Source organism: Corvus kubaryi, unplaced genomic scaffold (genome assembly GCF_017639235.1).
Source record: "Corvus kubaryi isolate FWS band 111438036 unplaced genomic scaffold, C.kubaryi_AGA036_p1.0 37300, whole genome shotgun sequence".
Lineage (NCBI taxonomy): Eukaryota > Metazoa > Chordata > Aves > Passeriformes > Corvidae > Corvus > Corvus kubaryi.
In genome coordinates this window covers 1,618,768-1,636,333 of record NW_024581093.1, presented here as the reverse complement: position 1 = coordinate 1,636,333, position 17,566 = coordinate 1,618,768, and positions in this window count along the sequence as shown.

Sequence of the window (17,566 nt, the reverse complement as noted above, 5' to 3'; positions counted from 1 at the left end):
CTCATCGCTGGGCTGCGAGATTATTGTGTTAGAGGCTTAAAGGGCTTAACAAAGCAGGGCTGGAGCAGCAGTGAAAGAGAGAACGGTGTTTATTGAGCTATAAAAAAACGTTACATTTCATGGCTCAGCCAAAGTGCCCTACAGAAGCAAATCCCCGTGCCTTATAACATGGGGTGTAATAAATGCTAATACTATAAAGGGGGCTGTTGGAAGTCAGCAGCAGGGCCCTATCAGGGTGTAATCAAGCCCCCTGTTAAATTAGCATCGCTCTGCTCTCGCTGCTTTATTGTGTGACGGGAGAGACCCCGGGGGGCGAGGCCGGCTCCGGAGGGGTTGGTTCACCTCCTGCACGGCTGCACTCTGCTTACCCTCTCCCAGGGACAGCTCTCCGAGGCCAAGGGTTAGGTTTCCTTCCAAGGATTAAGCGGGAGGCTCATGTCAACAAGGTGGTCGTGGAGATAGAGACAGAGCAGGAAGGACTCGTGAGGCCAATGGAGAAAGATCCAACAGTTTCAAGGCAGCAGATTAATCCTGATAATGCAGCGTTGGGCCATTCCTTTCCCCCTGGTTGGCTCAAGTTCCCTTAGCAACCACAAAGCCTGTCATTAATAAAATTAAAAAACTCCATCATAATTTCCAACCCCTGTGCCCTTTTCCGAGGCGAAAAGACAAATTGAATATAAAATGAAAACCTTGCTTTTTGGCCTTTTAAAACCTTTTCTCCCTTTCCCACTTTCCTGCCCACAATTCTGAATTGCTGACCTTCCTTGAGTCGCAGCCGTCTCAGGAGCACTCAGAACATATGGACCTGATTGTCCTATGGAGTGAGGAGGGCACAGGGATAGCGTTCCCACTGACCTTTCCCCACCAGGGCTGGGGTACATTAGTGACAGCATCTGCACAGCCCTACCTGGGCTGGGCCACAGCAGCTTCTTCTTGAACCTTTGTCTGATATTCCAATTATTGCCGTGAGCAGAGCTGCCTTCCAGGGTTTCTTTGGAACAAAAAAGAGGCTTTTTTATTCCTAACTGAATTTTTTGGCTAAAATTTGTATTTCTGCTAAGATGATTTAGTTGCTGCATTCTGTGAAGAAGGAGTGGTTGGAAGCAAAAGGAGAGGAAAATATGGATATACCTGAAGATGCTTCAACTTTTGGAAACCAGGAGCTGTTAAAAATTGGAAAAGTGTTCTGCTTGGGGTTTTGTCAGTAAACAAGAACACTTCTGTGGGAATTCAGGGGTTGTCAGCTGCTTACAAAAATCACTGGAGAACTCCCACACCCCAACCACCTCTTTTTCATCTTCTTCTGGTCATATAACACCAGGTTTCCATTTGCTGGAAATAAATGAGGAAGCCATGGGGTATCCCTGCTCTTTTTATTCACGCAAATAATGCCATTAAAGTCCACAGGAGTTCTCGTATCCAGTGGGCAGGTGCTGACCCCAATTGTTTTAACAGTTCTTTTTGTTCACACCTCATATTCCAGCTAAAAAGTCTTATGGAGCTTGACAGAAGGCTTAAAATCACAAGCCTGCCCGATGATGGAATCAGTATTATGAATTTATGCTGCTTGGTTGACTTAAAAGAGGAGAAAATAATGCAAGAAACCGAGTGTTGAGGGTAAACAGATGGCTGAAGTTTGGTGAGTCAGGCTTATGCCATCATATACTTCTTGAGAAACCATAATCAACCCATTTTTTCCCTCTGTGCCTCAGTTTCCCCACCTAAATTGTAAATTGGGATTTATCAAACTTCACTTTCTCAGCAAGTAGTCGGTGGTAAACTTCAGGTCAGGTGATCAAAAGTAGAAGAGAACTGCATTTTTCTACAAATCATTTGAAAATCAGCTCTTTTTGGTAAAATATTGTCTTTATATCCTATTACCCAACTGCTGCTCAGAGAAGAGATGTGATGAATGATGCTGCATCCACAAATGCTGAAAATAAAAGAGATGAGTGATGCAGAGTGGGTGAGCTCTGTGCACTCACACAGTCCTATGCACCTCTTCAGAGTGATGTTTAAAACAGAATCATGACCAGAAAATACTTCTGAAATATTTTAAATTTAATGAAATTTCTTCAGAGCTCCTAAAAATTTTTTCTTCATTGGAACATACTCCACTGCCAGGAAGTTTTTTACTTTTCCAGGATGAATTCAAAAAGAAAAATAGATAAAACCTTTTCCAAATGCTGTTTATATATTTCATAGAATGGCTTGGGTTGGAATTTATGTAATTTATTCATATGATTTATTTATGTGATGCCAGCAGCATACACAGAGCAAGGTCCATTCCAATGATCTTCCTCAAACCTTAAATCTCATAGTAGCCAACCCAACTGTACTTCAGCTTTGAAAGAAACGAAAGTCTCTAAGTTCAGACTAAACACGAGAAATTGTAGCCAGAAAGGAAACTTTTTAATTTTTTTTTTTTTGAGAAAGTTATGTGGGAAGATATAAACCCAGCGGGTTGGACGGGAGTGACTCCTTCAACTCGAGTTTATTGTGTTTACAATATTACTGAAGTTCTGAGGAAAGTAATAACCATCACAAATCTCCCCAATGTCCCATATCTTAGGGCTTGGGTTTTCTTACATTTTCTGCTGGTTTAAAGCCCAAAAACAAAGAAGGTTCTCGATAGGATGAGCTCTAAAATTAAAACTACTCTGACATATCAAGATCTATAACCTCACTCTGGGGGAACCAACGTTTCTCCTACAACTTTAACAAATTTCTTCCCCTCCCTCCAACCTCTCCTCCATCCCATAATAGCCTCTATGTTTCCAAAGTAGGGCTCCACATCTGTAATATATTATGTGCATAATTTGCACTTAATTACCAACCACATTGATGAAACCGTTGCGCGACAATTAAACGTAATTAGGTTTTTTTACAATTCCCCATTTAACGGAGTGTCTTATCAGCTCTCATCGAACCCTCACTGGAGATGTTTAGCCCGAAGTGTGAGCACCATTCCTTCCCAATTCCAGGTGAAGGCAAAACTGGGGATTAACAAATGTGTGTCAGTCTGTGAGCCAGCGTGAGGCACTTTGCATTCCCAATTGTTTCCATGTGGATGTCAGCAAATGTTCATCTCCAGGCTATAAATAGATGACCAGGCTGCCCCCTCCATGAAACCAGACAAGTCCTGTAGCGTTTCCCAGGAGTGGGGTTGCAGTGGTTAGTCGGAGTTAAGCTGTAAAATTCAAAGGGTTTGTTGAGTTTTCATCAATAATTTCAAGATATTCTTTTCCTAGAGCGCAGAATTGTTGCTGCTATTAAAAAGAAATAGTCAGAATTATACAAATTTTAGCTAATAATGAAAATGCCAAAGCCTAATGAGATGTAAAAATACTGAGAAACTGGTAGTTACATTTAAAGAGTTAATTTTTTACCCCAAAATTGCTGTAGTTGAGATATTTCTATATTTATGGATTTAAGGGGATGGATTCCTGTTCTCCAGAGCAAGCAACACCAAAATATTTGATACGTTGAAAGAGTTGTTTCTGTGTCAGTTACTGTGGGCAGAACTTTGAGATAATCTTTGCATGAAACAACAAAATTAAATATTTTATTAAAGTATAGTTTTACTGGGGCTGAGTTTGGGGGAAAATTGTAAATGAAAGGAAAAGATAAAATAGATTCTCTAACTTGTAGTTCACTCTCTGATCAAAGAAAAAAAGCCAAAAAATGATTCATAATCACCATTGAATTTCAGTGCTGTTAATGGGATGTTTGTAACTAAAATCTCCTAAATTCCCTGATTTTTGAATTTTTCCTTGCTCCTCTGAGTATTGATTTCCTCACAGTTATAGACTTAGTTCTTATCCAAATTATATATTTACCTAATATTCCCTCTACTTTCCTTATTAGTGAGAACTTTTCTAATATTAAATTCACATACTGAAGAAGAATTATCTGTAAGCCTGAATAGTGCAATAAGATAAAGATGAAATATATATGTCATACATGTATATATAAATGTGGCAGTGGCACAGGCTGCACTCTTAATTTTGAATTAAACCTGTCTAATTGTGTCAGGTTGTCCTTTCTTTTTCAGGTGGGAGTAATCAATTCTTTCCTCTATTAAATTTCTTGAGAAATATTTATATTTTGGGGGAGAATTAAATGAATTCTGCTACAAGTGGAAGGTTTCATATAAGCAGATAGAGAATTTCTGATTTTTTTTCAATAACATTTAACCAATTGTTTAAAAATTCTGCTTCCTTGGCAGAGAAAATCATTGCAGTATTTTGATTATTGTCTGATCCACCAGTGATTGGGGTCTGTTGAATATATTCACAGGACAATGCTTTTGGCAGATTTTTACAGTCTTTTCGTAAATGATTTGACTCAAATGATATTCATCTCTTTCCCAGCTGATAGTATTGCTTTGGGAATTTGCCCATCCCTTCCAGAGGAGAAGAGATTCCTGTGAAATCTTTCAAATAATCATTTCAAGCAAGAAATATTTTCCTTCAATCCGGTGCCTGTGGAATCTGTGAGGAAATCTACGCTGGGAAAGCTCAGTGTTGGTATACAGCGCCTCAAATAAATGAAGGTTATCTTAATTTTCCCCTTTTATTCTTTCCTCTAATGAACTATAAATAATAAAAGAGCAGCATGACTTAACTTCAAACACACCCTGGGTGCTCAGAAAGCCAAACTTTCCCCTCAGACACCCACCCAGAGACATCTCTCAGCAGGGACCACATGAGGAGAGCAGCGTGGGGTGGGGGCAAACACCTCTGTTCAAGCAGCAGGAGAGTTCCAGCCCCTGCCATGGGTAACACGGAGCCTCCCTGCAGCATTCCCAGAGACTCCTCTGGGCGAGCGTGAAATGCCGGAGAGCTCCGCACCGAAGCCTTTATGAATGGCCTGTTTGTCTCCCTCTCCCCTGGCAGCCCATTTTTTTTTTAATTCTTTTTTTTCCCCCTTCCTTTTTTTACCCCACACTTATCCAGTGGCCCAAAGCAGTTTAGCAGATATGGCAGCTCCAGGAATTATGAAAATGTGGACGTGACTCTGCTGATTTGTACCCTGATGTTTTGTCAAGGTGGGGTTTTTTTTCACTACAAAATTTCCTCTTTTCGAGAAGGTAGAGGACAAGGAACTGCTTTTCTTTCTTAGAGATGTGACTCTGGGCACCTGACATGCTTAAAATAATTGCTTAAATTTAAACACACATTGTGCCTAATATAACCCAAATCTAACAGTTTTCTCCATCACCAGCAGCTCCAGCACTGCAGTCGAGGTCTGGATCCAGGGATGATTTCTGCAGGTGGAATTCATCTCCGAAATAAATCCATATCTGGGACACAACCAGGATCAGGCTGTTTGAGTTCCCTCCTTCGTGCCACCTTCCAAAAGGACAAAACCCACCTTTTGTGCACTCTGGGAGAGAGGTGCTTAAAAAATTCTAGAAGCTTGTTTAATTAGGTGGCCTCGCACCTTATTTCAGAAGGGCTGCTGGCAAATCACCCAACCTGCTTCCAGGGCTGACGTTAAAATCTGCTTCCACATTTTCTTGTGGGGGGAAAAAAAGAAAAAAAGAGGGGAAAAAAAGGTTATCCTTCACCCTTTCGAGCAAGCCAGGAAAGCTTGAAACTGAAATGGTGGCTTAGTGCCCAGACAGACAGGAACTGAAATAAATACGAGCAAGGTTAAGAATTTTCTTTATTGAGAGCACCTGCTCCAATTTTATATGTAGGGTTGCTAAAAATTCCTTTATTACAGTGTAGGAGTTCAGTGAAGCCTTTGGTGCTGAGAAACCCAAAGGAGTCCTTTGGAGCTCTCCATGGAAAAGCCTTCCCTGCTGTTCTCCAAGGGAATTCAGTGTGTCCAAAGCGAAGGCAATGCTGGAGCTGCAGGCGAAGCTCCCAGGGACAGGTGCAGGTGTTGTAACTCAGCCTGGCTGTGGATGAGTGACAGGGCAGGCACGTGAAAAAATGAACTGGCAAATCCTTTCCACTTAGGAATTTTCAGCCAAAAAAATGCGATTTCTGCTGTTTTTCCAAGGGAGCCGCACATCTCCCGGGTGTATCAGCCCCTTGTACCTGCTCAACCACCTCAAGAAGAATGTGCCAGAGGAGTTGAATTATGCCCTTAACTTGTGATGCACCAAACATTTGTGGTCACTTTGATGGGACAAAGACAAAAGCAAGACAGGGTTCCAGAAATAAGAATGTGTTCTTATTGATCAGGCTGGTGTGGCTGGAAAAGGCCCACGCCAGGCTGGGTCTCGGGTATTAAGCAAGAAATGAAGCTGATTTCTTGGCAAAATGAATAATTTCAGTTTAAATTCACTAATGTTAAGCCATTAGCCTGAGACTTTGAGACAGCACCATTCTTTTGGCTTTTGTCTGAGGGTGAAACAATTAAGGACTAATCCTTTAAACTGTATTATTTTTGGAGTTGAGGTTGATTATTCCCAGACCACTCAATCCTTCTAGCACTGCTGTCAGAGTCCAGATCTCCAGAGGCCTTTTGCTGTGGTTGTGATGATCCAAGGACACACAGCTTGTCTAGGAAAAGGGGCAGCCTCCCTCACAAACCCACTTCCAGCTACAATTTCTTTATTTTTACACGGCCTCATGACAAAAGAGGTGCTCTTTGACATTGGAAGTTTAATCTCAGTGTTGACAATGAGTCTCTCAGTAGCCCTGGTTAATTTTTTTGCTTTATTGCACCTTGCTTTCCCCAAACAGATGATGATTCCTCTGTTAATGGTCTGAAAATAATATTCACAATAAACTTTTCAACCAGGTCAAAGTCTTCAGATGACAGAAGTGCTTTAGGAAGCGCTGTTTGAGTGCTAATAAAAAGGATTACGGGTAAGGAAAGAGCAGCGTGCCGGAGGTGGCCAACAGATCCAGGGGAACTGCCATGTTTTGCTCAAAATTCCTCCCCAGCTGCAGCCAGATTAATTTTGTACTGGGCTGGTGTCTCTTGAGGGGGTTTTCACAGTTTGATCCCCCCAGTGATTTGTCACAAGGCAATTTGATTTGTCACGAGTCCATAACCCTGGCATGGATGGCACAGGATACTGGGGTCGGGATGGCAAAGTCGGCTTTGGATGTGCTGAAAAGTGGGAGAGGAATTTTGGAGGTGTAGAGACCTCCTCCTTGGGGCAGGAAATGGTCCCTCAGTGCTGGTTTGGGGTGTTTTTTATATTTTATTTTTCAAATGTGAAGCTTAACATCAAACTGAAGGTGAGGGGGATGGCTGATACCTGAAGGGAGACAACAAGAAAGATGGAGACACAACTTACAATGTGCTGGAGGGACGGGACAAGAAGGAATGGCTTCAAACTGACAAAGGGCAGGGTTAGATGGGATATTAGAAAAAAATTCCTCCCTGTGAGGGTGGGGAGGCCCTGGAACAGGTTATCCAGAGAAGCTGTGGCTTCTCCGTCCCTGGAAGTGACCAAGGCCAGGTTGGACGGGGCTTGGAGCAACCTGGGAGAGTGAAAGATGTCCCTGCCCATGGGATGAGATGATCTTTAAGGTCATTTCCAACCCAAACTGTTCCATGATTCCATGATTGTAGTGGGAGCAGGGCTTCAGTGATGCCACCACAGGGCAAGGCCGTGGTGACCCAGAGGGATGGGACCAGCACCAGGAAAAGAGGAGATGAAAATCTTCACCAGTATTTTATCTGATGGGTCTTCATTTAACCCAGGGCATGGCTTTGGCTAACTGTGAACTGAACCCAGGAAAAATGTAACACTGGGAATTGGTCATTTCTCTCATGAATAATGGCATTTTCAGAAAGATTGCCTTGACAATAAATTTTATCTCCCTGGAATAACCCTGTCCCACTGTTACTAGACGCCCTTTATTAAACGTCATTTTTTTCCAGGCCCTGCAATGACACCTTAGGTTCACCAACACAGCAAACCACGGTTTTCTGTCCTCTTTTTTGTGCCAGATCTAAAACCCACAGTCATACCCTACAACACAGACATCCAGTATAAACTGGGAAATGAGACAGGAATGCTGCAGTGAATCCAGAGCTGACCCAGAGCCAGTATCTGTGGTTTGAAGGGATCTGCAGTGTGGAGAGCCAAGGAGAGCCACCAGTGAGCACACGGGACATGGGAAATCATCCCCATATGGCTGAGGATGGGCACAAACCTGCGTGGAAAGACAAGTGAATGAAGCTCCTGCATCAGCTGCTTCATTGAGATGTTTCCCCAAGGGCTGGCATAGCCTAAGCCCAGGAGCTGGCAGGGATTTTTTCTTCACTGGGAGAGAGGCAACGTTCCTGAACTTACAGAAATTACCCCGTTTTACTAGGGGATAAATCGAATCAGATTGTATCCAAATGGCCTATCTGTAAATTTTACCCACAGATGTATCTCATTTTCTTAATACCTAAGCTGCTTAGAAGCTTTAGTGTATTTATTTTCCTTTCACCCCTGCACTGGGGAGATACACTGTCCCTATTTTACAGCTGGGGAAGTTACTCACGGGGAGATTTAAGTGCAGGTATTCACAGCAGTCACTGAGTAGAACGGAATTCAGCGTGGCTGCAAAACCCACCTGCCACGCTGGGTAAATACTCGGGCAAGGAGCTCTGTGGTGAATGCTGGCAGTACCTGTGCTAATTAATGGAAAACAGGGTTAAGTGCACCTAAGTGCACCTACTTGTACTCCCTGCAGGGTAGAAATGGGTTCAGGGGATCAGGCAGGGGAGGCTGGAGCAAGCGCAGGAGTTGATCTGTGTCCCTGAGGCTGGTGGTGGCTGGAGCCTGCTCCTGCCTGCTCCCTGCTCCGTGGGAAGGGCTCACCCACCAAGAACACTGAATTATTCTATGGGAGCTGCATACAAGGTGGAGGGAACTAAAGAGAAACCAAAATCTCTGTTTTTTCCATTCTTGACCCTTTCTTTTCCCTGGAGCTGTGTAAGAAGCATCCACCAGTCCAGACCAAATTATCAAACCTCCTGTCCCCTCCTGTTTCCAAATCGATCACTCCAGCTCAGTGGATTCCCTGCTTTTATTTTTTTCCAGAGACTTGAACAGAACCTTTGAGAGGAGCAAGGACACAATGATAAATCAGAGTAGCAACACGTGCACGAGCGTGGCACCGCAGAAGGGACCATTCCTTGAGTCCCAAGTCTCAATTAATTCCCTGAAGGACAGAAACCTGACAGGAAATCCAAAATCTCTTTGCAATCCACTAAATATTACAGGAATGAATGGCTGGCACGGGGGAAGGAATGTTGGCTGGAAGCAAAGCCTTTTGGTTTGGGCTTTTCCTGGGCTGTGTTTATTTAGCATACAGCTGGAGGCACTTGCTGGTTCGTATCTGGGAATGGGAGTTCCACACATAGCGTTGTGCTGGGAGATGGAAGGGTGGCAGCTCAGCCTGCTGATACCTGGAGTTAATTCTGCACCTGCACAGGGCCTCGGGTGGTGTTTGAAACATTTGAAGGGTTTAGCTGTGGGTTTATGTGGAACAGTTCAAAACAGGGCTGCCCTGTGGCTCTTTGTACTCAGACCGTGACGTCTGAGGTGTGAGTCCTTCTGGCTTTTTCTTTTTCCCTGGGTGAAGCAGAAGAAAAAACCTACAAAAAAAATCTGAACCCTTCACCTGTCAAACCAAAAAACTCCATTGCATTTCAGATCCACTTTCCCTCACAGATAGGATGAGAGAAAGAAAAGACATCCGACGTCACGTAACCATTACCAGATGATGTTCATGAGGGTCACGGTGAGGGTCCCATATGAAATAAATAGAATATAAATTATGAGTCTCAGTGAAATGATGCTGCCTCACAACAGCTGCTCACTGCCCCCTTCCTCAAGAGCTCTGGCTTTGCCAAGCTTGGAACTGTAGCCTTGGGGTGACAATTCCCATCCTCGGATGTGTTGGAGAGCATCACTCTGGGCCAGCTCACCTCTGCTGCTCCGCAGCCTGGCAGGACCAGGCCCCCTGTGATGCTTCCCATCCCAGAGCAGCAGAGCTGGAAGAGCAGAGGGCTGCATTTTACGAGGCATTCCCGAGCCCTCGGTGTTGAAAGTGCAGGTGATGAGTTTCCAATCAGATAAGACGGTGGTAATTCCAGATGACCCTGCCATCAGTCGCAGGAATCGCCAGGCGGGGAATGTAGGGATTAGGTTTCACTCAGAGCCTGGACACATTTATAATGTTTCACTAAATGAATAGGGAGTACTGTGACCCAGCTGGGAAATTTATGGCCTTGGTTGTGGCTCTGACAGGACTTTGGAGTGAGATATCATGGGCGTCGGGGGTGGAGGCTCATCTCAGCCTGAAATTGGGGTGGGGGTGTGGGTGAGAAGCAGAGATAAAGCAGCTGTTGAAAAGCTTAAGCTCTGTGTCTCTGGCTAAAAGCAACTTGAGAACATGCTCACCGAGGTGTCAACCCTCTACCAAGTGCCCAGGAAGTGAAAAATATCCCAGCTGAAGGACAAATCAAGTCCCATGTTGGGGGGTCCAGGCGCTCGGTCATAAAATGTGCAGATCGACAGAAGGAGGAAGAGGAGGAATAGTTCCATGGGAGGAGGAGAGGTCATTCCTGACAATGTGCAGCTCCACAAGGTTGGAGCTGTGCTACACAGGGGCCTTTCACTCCACTGTCTGTGGTCACTCAACTCATTTTCTCCCAGGGTTGGACAGGGCGATTTACGACACATTTTGGATTTTCAACAGCCTCCGTTGCACAGCCTAAACTGAGCTCCTCAAGAAGTGGAAGTTAATCTTTGCCTGAGCTGCATACAACGATGTGCTGTGACCTTCCTGACTGATGCTTTCAAAAGCCTTCCTTAGAAGCTGAGGGTGAAAAGCAGAGTTTAAAGATTTACTGAGACATTTACAAGTGCGATAACATTTTTCAGCCTGTTTGGTTTTATGATAAATCATTCTTTATTGCCCCAGAAAACCTGGAAGATGGTGACCAGAAGTCAAATATTTTTGGCTTTGTCATTGGAAAATCAGACCCAAAGTGTTTCAGCTATGAATGGAAGGAAATTTAAAGCACAGAACAATCTGAGGTAACCAGGCGAAACACTTGCTGTGGCTGTCCAAAAACAACCGAAAAAATGCCGAGAAATAAACAGAAGTTATATTTTGTAGGCCACTGAGAAGGTCTTTATTTTTTTTCCCTTTTGATAGTGAAGATTTTTTTTTAATTTTTCCAAAGAAAGTAGTGAGGTTGAAAAATGGAGGTGGCGGTGCATTAAAAATATGAATGTTTGGAGCAAAGCCAAGTGGTCATGATTTGTTTTATTTGAAAAATGTCAACCAGCTGTACCTATGAAACTGGAAACCAGGTAAAAATTGCCCCAATCTCGGCTTTTTTTTTTTTTTTTTTTTTGAAACTGAAAAGTCAACCAAGGTTCATCAGAATGGTTTGTGAGCTTCCAACTAAGTGTCCTAGGCTTGCTGGAAACTGGACCTGGATAAGAGAATTGTTGGAAATAATGTGGATTCAGCTGAAGTTTCACTTTCATTTTTGTGCACAAATTCAAGTTATGTGGCATTTGTACCGAAAATGAGATTTACACAAACTCTTTCCATGCTCATGGATACAAACAAATCGAGCTGCACAGCAATGGATGTGGGGTTGCAGTGAAATAATCGGTTTTGGCATTGGCATGATTGGAAATTGGAGCTTACCCTGAATATTCGCCAACAAATCCCCCTGACTCCTGATGTGATATTTCTAAAAAAGCAGTGTTTTAAAGCAATTAGGTCATTTTAATTCTTCTAAACTTTCCAAATGAGGAAAACCTAATCAATTTATCTCTGTGAACAGTAATTCTTTGTTGAAAGCCAGCACAGCTTGAGCTTCTTTCAAGTTTAGCGCAAGAAGAAAAGGGGTTTTCAACCAGAAAACTCCTTGAGTGTCACCTTCTGCTGCATGTTAACACTATCTCTGAAAGTTAAATCCTGATCCATGAGCAGGGCTCATAAACCTACAGCAACATGAATTAGGGACACAAGAACAGCTGAATAATAAAATAAAAGCCCTTTTCAGCCTGCATTCAGCTGCAGTTGTGAGCAGGTCTTCTTTCAGTGCTCGTAATCTCTCAATTCTAATTTGAGTTGTGAGCTCCCAAACCCGTTTGGCTTCGGGACTCCTCTTTGGAGAGTTCACCTGCAGCAGGGGAAAGTGGTTGGTGTTCTGGATATGGAGTGAACCGAAATCAAAGGCTCCAAGTCTGTTTTTCCAGGGCAATCTACACCTATGCAGTAGCTTCCCTGGAATCCGAACTGTCTCCTGCAGCACAGAACACTGAACCCCTGCCAGGAATGATAAACACATCCCATTTTTCTTTCCTTATCTGTTTGCATTTTGCTAATATCTCCTCTCAACCCCTTCCACTCGCTTCCAGTGGCTCTTATCAACAGCCAACAAAGAAATCCTTCCCGGCCAATGTCTGGAACTTTGGTGTGGGAAATTTTCTCACCCGTGCACATAAGATATGATTTACACGAGTGGTGATGTGGGGATTCATTAGGGAAGTTTAATTGAGATCAATCACATAATAGGTAAAATATAGGGATGGAGGATGACACAACCTCTCAAACCTCTGATTACATGAGTCACCAAAATATATTGCCACAGGAATCATGGAAAACTTTCCTTTGACTTGCTGAGAGGAGTTTAACATTGAAAGCCTCATGGCAGTGTTTGTTGGAACACTGATGTTGATTGCTAAACAGTAAAAAAAAAAATCAATAGGGTGAAACTAACTCACCATAGGTGAGTAATTTAAAGTTCCAAATCAATTTATTTTGGGGGTATTTTTATTGCATTATACATAAAATGCCATAAAGGAAAAAATGAATGTGTTCTATTGTATGTCTAAGCAAATTGGAAAGCTCTTGGGTAATCTATAGAAATAAATTTAAACGAGCAAAGCTTTTTTACTTAATCATCTATATTTCATATTCTGTGTGGAGGGAGGGAATTTGCCATCAGTACTTCTTTATTCAGTGTTTAATTAATGTGATGAATGCAGTGCAGTTTGGAGCATGATAGGTTCCCAAGCTCAAGGCAAGCTATGAAGCAGATACATAGCTAATAGTAACATATAAGAATTAATATAGATTTTCAATGCTAGAGATGCCGCAGTGTTCAGGTGGGAATTGGAGCCTTCTAAAATAGTACACTCCAGATAGAACCCCAGCTCAATAATGTTTGCTACAAACGTGGGAGTTGCTGAAGGAGAAGCCAATATTGCATTCCTCAGGTCTAGGGCAGAAAAAGTGGAGGAGTTAAGATGAAGTGCAGATTTGCTCCTAATCAAATCCAGAAGACGTGCTGCAAACCTTATTCAGAGAGATCTGCTAAGTCTGCAGCATGAACATGACAGGCAGGCAAAATTGTGGATTTGATCATTTAAAAACCTGTGGATTCCTGGGGTTTTGGCTACGTTAAAGGCTCTGAGAAAAGACACGCTGAAAATTGCTGAGGGGTGTTACCAAAGCGAGTTGCCAAAGGCTTAGTCTGCTCAGTAATCCAGGGAGCAGCTGGTTAAGCTAACTCCCAGTTAATTACCTCTCCATTTCTGCAATCACTCCGTGGTTTGTTTAGGGCAAGGTGGGCTGGAGGGTTTGGTGCTCAAATCGTTCAATTCATTAGTTTGCTGTAGAAAATAAAAGTTGGGAAATAAAGACCTCATTATTGTACACATTTTTTTCATTTAATTCGTTATGGGCATGTTACAAACTGGCTTTGTAATTTGGGTAATCACGCACAAATGCTGGGGTTTGCTGCAGCATTTTCAGATCAAATACTTGTTTGGCTGGAGCTGGCAGGCAGTGCTGGGGCAAACCCAGCTCACTGAAGGTGTAGAGGTGATTGACTAAACATCCTCATAAATCTTCCAGAGCCAAATCCTGATGTCTTTGCACTCTCTTCAATACCCAGGATAAGAAAAGCACTTTTATGGGTGGGGCATGGGGATCAAAGCTCTACATACAGTCATTTATCCGAGGAGGAAAATGAAAGAATGGTACATCTTCCTGCCATTTAATGGGATCATTGTAGACCACCTATTTCCTACAATGAAGGACCTCAAGTCCTTTGTGCCATCTGCTTTCTTTAAATACTCCACTGTAGGCCAGCTAAACATCACAGTCCGTCCTAACTTCCATTGCTCAGTTTAATCCCTGTAGATTATCCTAAATAATTGGGCTTCTTCTTTGTCATTTCTTATACAATCCCAGGTTATGATCTCCTACAATGCCAGCCTTTTAAAAACTCTGCAGCACATCTAAAATCAGCATTTAAATAAATGTTTAAGTTGTAAAGTCAAGCTCTGAGAAGATTAAGAAGTGCTTGGATCCAGAACACCCAAGCAACCTTAAATCATCCCCCGTCTATAAAGCCTTTAGACATCTGATTGCTCCAAGTTCATGCCCCTTCCAACTACTGTGAAAAAAGAGGTGAGACCTGCAAAAATGACTCCATTTTGAGGCACAGCCTGGATTCATTCCCACTGTACTTTCCATCCAAGGCTTTGAATGAAGTAGGGAGCTGTATGGAAAAAACTCAGCGTGATCAACGTTTTCTTGTGTGGAACCACAGCAGACCCAGGAACCAGGGAGAGCAGATGGAAGAGATTCTCCCCCCAGCTTTGACAATTTATTGTGTGAAATCAACCCACCCATCTCTCAGAAAAGATCTTGAAATGTTGACATTAATCTATTTTGACTTAGTGATGAGGAGTTGTGATGGAAGACTGCAGGGTCACTTGAAAATCTGATATTCCACTGAGAATCTTTTCCAGTCTACACTGAGAGTTAGAGACTGAATTTAATATCTGTTCTGAGATTCAGACCCGCTTGTCCAAATCTTCAGATGCTCCTCCATCCCCTGATTTTGCATCCCTCAATTTAGCTCTAAGTTTAAAACCAATCAGAAAGCGCATGCCACCAAAAAACCTCGCTGCTTTTAATGTGAGGTTCTAAGCAACCTTTTCTTCTCACTGTGGTGGTGGGGAGGTCTTCAGGAGCCTTTCCAGTACCGGATTTGACATCTGTTTTCTGAGGGACTGACTGGAATAGTCTGCCCAAGGAATGATCCAGCTGGCTGAGTATTCCTAGGTGCTGGATTATAATGCAATGGGGAGGAAAGCCATACTTGTGGGTATGGCAGAACATGCCATTTAGTGTGAAGTATTCCAGTGTCATTTTGTTTAGGAAACCAAGCAGCTCATTGTAAGCAAGATGACTATTTCACATTTTTTCTGTGTTCTCCATAATTCTCCTCCCCAACTCTCCCAAGAGAACAAAAATACGTAAAACGCAGTAAGATAATTTTCATGTTGCATCAAGCTATAATCCCTGATAATTCCAGGCTAGCATTGTGGAAGAAATGACTGAACTTGATTGACTTTCTGTTGTGAAATTTTTAAAAAACAGGTTTCCAGCTGACTTTCCTACTGCTGTACTCACTTTGCCTGAAATGATTTTGGCTTTCACAGCCTGGGTAGGCTCAACACAGCCACGAGGGATTTGGAAGACCTCACAGGGAAGACCTCCTACAATCTGCAATGGATGGTGTCCCTTCAGTTAGAAAATTTAGCTCCAAGGAGGTATTGCCTCAGCATCCCAGGAGAGGGATCTGCTCTTGGAAGGGTCTTCTTTCCCTGAGCCCTCTCAAGACTTTGACCTCCCTTTCACCAAATGGCTTCATGGCAGATTTCTGTTCACTCCAATATCCTCTCCACATCTGAGGGTGTTTCCATCCAGAGAAGGGGCAGTCATTTCCAAAGCTGGAGGTTCTTTATGGAGAAAGCCCTACTCATTTCTCTTTATTCAGAATTCTCTTTTTTTTTTTTAAGTGCATTGCTGCAGCCATCTAGAGTTTTAAGAGTCAGAGCTCCAAGTGGAGCACAGCTCTGGTGTTACTACATTGTTCCAGTGAAAAACCTGACCCATGAAGTGGGTTGATCAGCTTCCAGTTGATTAAAGATGTTCTCCAGAAGAACGGTCTAATTCGGAGTTGACAAAGGCAATTATGGAAACTATGTCTGCTTCCAATAAAACTCCCTGCCTCCTTGCCAGGCACAGAGGGAAAAACCTGCCTTCAAACTCCTGGCCATGAACTTGCTTCATGTTTTAGCAGTGCCGCTCCTTGGCACTGCAAAATCACTAAAAATGACCAGAATATCCCCTACATCCAAAGCCAGGATGTTCCTTCATATATTTTCTTGGTTTTCCCCCATCCCAGTGGCAGCACACTGGTCTGAGCTGGGCTGCAGGCTGCTTCTCTTCTTTATGCCAATCCAGCAAGGTCCCAAGCACAAACTGGGAAGCCATTTGGCCAGAGGTAAATTCTTCCCTCCATAGCCACACCTGACTGCCCGGGGTGTCGTCCCAGGCTGGGTGAAAAGCTTTGGGTGAAGGTGGCGCATTGGGGTTGATTATTACTCTCGCTGACAGTGCTGAAGGTGCTGATTTTCCTGCAGTGCAGTGCATCATGCTGGATTCATTTACTGCGTGTTCTGTGCCCGTGTCTGGGATTCATTGGCTGCACTGCAACTTTTGGAACCCCGCTCCAGCAGTGACTCCCTGACATGCGGCTCCAACCCCCAGCTCGTCTCCGACCGTACTTTTATTACAGTGAGGAGATCTCTGTGTAGCTTCAGACTGCTGCAAATTTCCAAGGGCCGCCTCCCAACAAGTATCACTTTCCAATTTCATTCCCCTCAAGAAATTCTGTCAACAGCTTCTCCCAATTCCATTAATCTTGTGTTTTACCATCTTAAAGCCTCCCATTCTCTCAGCTCCCTTAAAGATGTGACCAGTGTTTCTCCTTGAGTGCTGACAATTACTTTCTCATTCTTGTGTGGAGCTGCTCTCCCTGCTAAGAACCACATGCAGGTTTCAATAATACCTATTCATCAGTAATGTATGGAGTGAGCCAGGTCTGGATTTCCACACTGAGGTACTGATGTGTTTTACATACCTTTCCTTACTCAAAAGGGATTTTCTGTCTCTGAACACTAAATATGAGAAGCATTTTTCAAATTCTTTGACAGAATGCTTTTAACATATCAGCAGGGTTAATAAATCTTTCCCATTTGTTCTGTTCACTTTTATTCATAGTGAAGTATTGATCAGCAACAAGCAGGGATTGTGAGGACAGTTCTCAAATCAAAGTGATATATGGTGCTACCAGGACAGATACAAATGGTTTGGTTTGGAGCTGTGCTCCTTTAGCCCCAAGGATTTTCCCCCAGCAGCAAGAAAATCCAGAAAGGGATCATTCAACCACCCCAGACCACCAACCTGTCAGAGCTCTCCATGTTAAATGTTGAGATTTGCTTTTCTTCACCCTTTTTCACCACGCTGCACTTGAATAACACACACATTTTATCTCTCCAAAATGCAAGCAACTGATGGGGTCCAAGAGACTGATTGAAATCAGGGATGGGGTGGCATAGAGGACAATAGTACTGAAATTATATTTCACTTTCTGTCCATGCCTCAGATCTGGAATATCCAGGGGGTAATGCCTGCACCGATTTGATTTTCTCTGGGGCTACCTCTGTGTATGTGTATTTTTTACAGATACCTTAGGCTGTGCA